We start from the raw sequence: 3,817 nt of genomic DNA, 5'->3' as shown, positions 1-3,817 counted from the left end.
AGGTGGGAGACAGTTTAGATGAATGAGACCATGAAATGAGAGTTTGAAACTTGAAAAAACAGGCCATTTTCTAAACTATGTCCTCATGTTGATCTTAAGCAAGAGAAAAACAGACAGAAAGTGTGTAAGCATGGTGAAATTATTGAAGGTGAGTATAAAAATACCATGAACAAGTAAAAATGGAAAGTCAGAAAGGTCAAGATCCAAAATGAGATTAAATTAGGAACATGAAGGGCAATGAACATTTTCTGTTATGAGATTGGGAAGGGTAGGAATATCAAGGAAAGTACTGAAAGACTGGAGTGCTTAGAGGGCTGTGTGAAGTAACCTCTAAGCTGTTAATGGCTTTTTCTGACAATTAACAGGATTTTCTGAGGTTCTGAAATGCTGGGAAGTGGTAGATGTAATGATTCTTTCAGCAAAACAGGAAAAAAAACCTGAAGAATTCCCTAACAGACCGCTTTACATCTAGCTTCTAAGAAAATGCAGGAAAAAATATGTTTCTGTAAATAACTAGAGGACATAAGTAACAGCCAGTGTGGTTTTGTCAAGAGCAGACTATGTCATGTCATGCTGACATAATTTCCTTTGTGGTAGAGTACAAAGTCTGTGGACAGAAGGAAAATAACAACTGTCACAGCTCTTGACTCATGAGGAAATGACACACAATATATTCTGTCTCTTAAGGTGAGGGCTTAGATGAAGTAGTTGAAAGGTGGCAACAAATCTATGGGGAAGATTAAGAGTCATTGTTAGTAGCTCACTAATGAAATGTAAGAACTTCTTGAGTAGGATTTTCTGCGGAGGCTGTCTTAGATGTTGAGCATCTCAGTATTTCCACTGGTGGATGGAAAAATGCATATTAAGCCAGCACATGAGCTGCAGTCAGGTGTCTGTAAATGTGTTTGAGCACCATTTTAAAAGTAAATTGCAGACAGGTGTATACAGGAGAAAAGGCCTGGAACTCAAAGCGTGCGTGGAAAGTCATACTTATATGGAGAACAGTCACCTGGTGAATTCATGGGCATGAGTCACTATCTGGGCTTACCAGGCAGAAGGAGGTGTACATCCATTAGGATGAACCTTCTATTGTATAACAGAGTATGCCAAGTTGTAGTAAACAGATATGTCACCTGAAGGACAGTGGGAAAATGTGACCTCTGAGGAAAGGCTGAGATTTGTCATGTCTCCTTTGAGTCATCTCTTTTCTAAACAAAACAGTCCCCAATTGTATGAAAGGCTACTGCTAAGAAAAAGGGAACAGTCTGTTCTCCATAGTCATGTAGGACAGGAGATTTCAGATCTGCACTGAAAGGTCTTCCACAACAGTGGGAAGAGATGGCTCTCACGTTATCTTAGATATCCCTAGAAACAGAGACGTCATCCTTTTCCCCAGTGAACACCTCTTGTCAGAAGTGATGTACATGTAATGACACCAGGCTGCTGGAAGTGGTATGGACAAACAAATTCTTATAGCTGGAAGGAAAACCATTTTTCTGTGGGTCCAACCTCCCACAGTCCATGGCCTCTCAGGCCAGTTACATATGAAGAAACCATTGCTTGGGCACCAGGAAAAACTTCATTTGCAGCAGTCCCAAACCTGCCAGATGGGAGCAATTTTATTGATGACTAATGCATGATGAAAGCCGGAGGCATCCTTCCGCCTTCCAAGGCATCCACCCCGGTATCAACGTGGGTCCTTACAGTGTGCTGTAAAGTACAAGCCTTGTTTCACCCCACAGCGATGGGGAGGAAAAAGGACTGAGCAAAGTAAAACCAATTAAAAAACTTGCCAGGGGGACTAATGCATTTTGGATTCTGATATCCCAAAGGAATGAAGTTTCCTATCACCTGGACTTTGAAGAAGGTCTGAAGTAAATTGTAGCTCCTCTTACCGTCTAGCACAGTGTGCCCCGGCATTTTTTCTGATCTAGTGGACTTTCCTTGTGCCAGGTCAGATTTGTGGAAGGAGAGAAGGTCTCCTGGAAGCTCATAGCCACTTCCCTGAATTGTGTCAATGTTCAGGAATCAGGCTATGTATAAAACGGATATTGCAGCACAGAGCTACACAGTCAGAGGATGTACTCAGGATGCCCTATGTCTGAACAGAAGGGCCTTTGGGCTTGGTAACATATAGTGTTTTCTAGGCTGTATGGCTTCACCCTTCATGTATAAGCTGACATAAACAGGTTTGGTGGCTGTATTAAGGGGTATGCAGATCACTGTACACACTTTTGGGTTGTGGTTTGGAAGCTGAAAAACTGCAAATGGGTGAACTATTCATATTGAATAGAAGCTGGCACTCTTCTGAATCCAAACCTCCCAGATATTCACACTTTGTTTGGTATGAAACATTCTGCTCAGTCCAAGATAAATGTTTTTGTTTTGAAACATTTGTAAGAAAAACAAGCAGTATCCAACAGTGACACTCCAGGGTCAAAATTTGAAAGATCCAAGCTCAGTTCCTTCCTCTGCATGCAGGATTTGAAACTCAGCAAGAAGATCTCCCCTTAACAAGGGGAAAGAATAAAAGTGCTCAGGCACTGAAGTTTGTAGCTGCAGAAGTGGAGAAACTGAGGCAATCTAGGTTAAGCCAAGCCAGGGCTGTATAACTGCAGTGCAATTGAAACCACGTAGGAGTGGCAGGTGGAAGTCTAAATGACTTGTGCAAAGGGAGCCAGCAGTGCCAGAGCAAGCCCCCTGGAGAAGGGTGGTGGGCTGATGTGCCCAGAATTTAAAGCATGGTGCAAAGGTGGCAGGTGTTCCCTAGGACTTCAGAGAAACTTAGGTGGCACCATGAAAGCCATTGCTGGCATGCCAATAATAACTGAGATGGATACAGCCTAAGCTTGCAACAGGATAATGCTGTTTGATCAGACTTAGGCAGACAATGGAGGATTTTGGAGGAAGACGAGGCTGCTATTTTAGGAAACTTTGCACCAGGCTGTCACACAGCATAATAATGTCTGAGCACGTGTGGTGGCACATACTTGTTTTTAACAGCTTTAAAACTGAATTGCAGAGTTAGCATAAGACCTCTACCTGTTGGTGGATGTCCTCTAAGCAGTGTTTCAAATGGAAGCCTCAAATGCTTAAGCTGCCCTGAAGGCTCGGCTGGCGGCTGGGAAAATGAGCTGGAGTCTCTGGGAATAAAATTCCGCCCCCTCCCAAGAACTCATATCACAGTCTCTCCCCAGTCCAAGGATGGACACTACTAAAAACTCCAATTGTGAAGTAAAATCATCCAGCTGAAGTGGTGCAAGACATACTGCCCAAGAGAAGCAGTACTGTTAGAGCTATTTATGGGACTATGTCCAAAGCCGATGGTGCAGACACTACCTGCAAGGCAGAAAGGGTGATGGCAAGTGTTGGAGATGCTAGGTCTGAAGATGCTTTTGCCCCTCCTTCATGGGAACAATGTTTTCCTCCTAACCAAGACGTTGGGGGGGGTGGGGGTGGGCGGTATGTGGAGCTGCAAGTGACTAATTTGATTAGACATTATCCTTACAGGATGCTGTATTGACAGCTACATTCAAACCTTTCTGGCCCGCTCATCTGTTGGCATAACGAGATTGCAGCTTAACTGATTTACCAAGTAATATTCTCATGCCACCTGCTTGTATCCAAGAATAAGCTTTCCTGCCTGGAGCCATGGGAGCCCAGCGAGGATCAGAGCTGTGTGTCCCTCACTTCTCCTGGGCCAGGGTCTTCTTCTGCACCCCAAGTATGGCCCGCTCCTCCAGCCGCACAGTGGGCTAGCATGCAAAACCTCAGGGCTCCTGCTCAGCACCCTCCCCTGGCCTTTCCTTCGCCTCTG

This window comes from Phaethon lepturus, unplaced genomic scaffold (genome assembly GCF_000687285.1).
Source record: "Phaethon lepturus isolate BGI_N335 unplaced genomic scaffold, ASM68728v1 scaffold24029, whole genome shotgun sequence".
Classification (NCBI taxonomy): domain Eukaryota; kingdom Metazoa; phylum Chordata; class Aves; order Phaethontiformes; family Phaethontidae; genus Phaethon; species Phaethon lepturus.
This window is presented reverse-complemented; position numbering follows the sequence as displayed.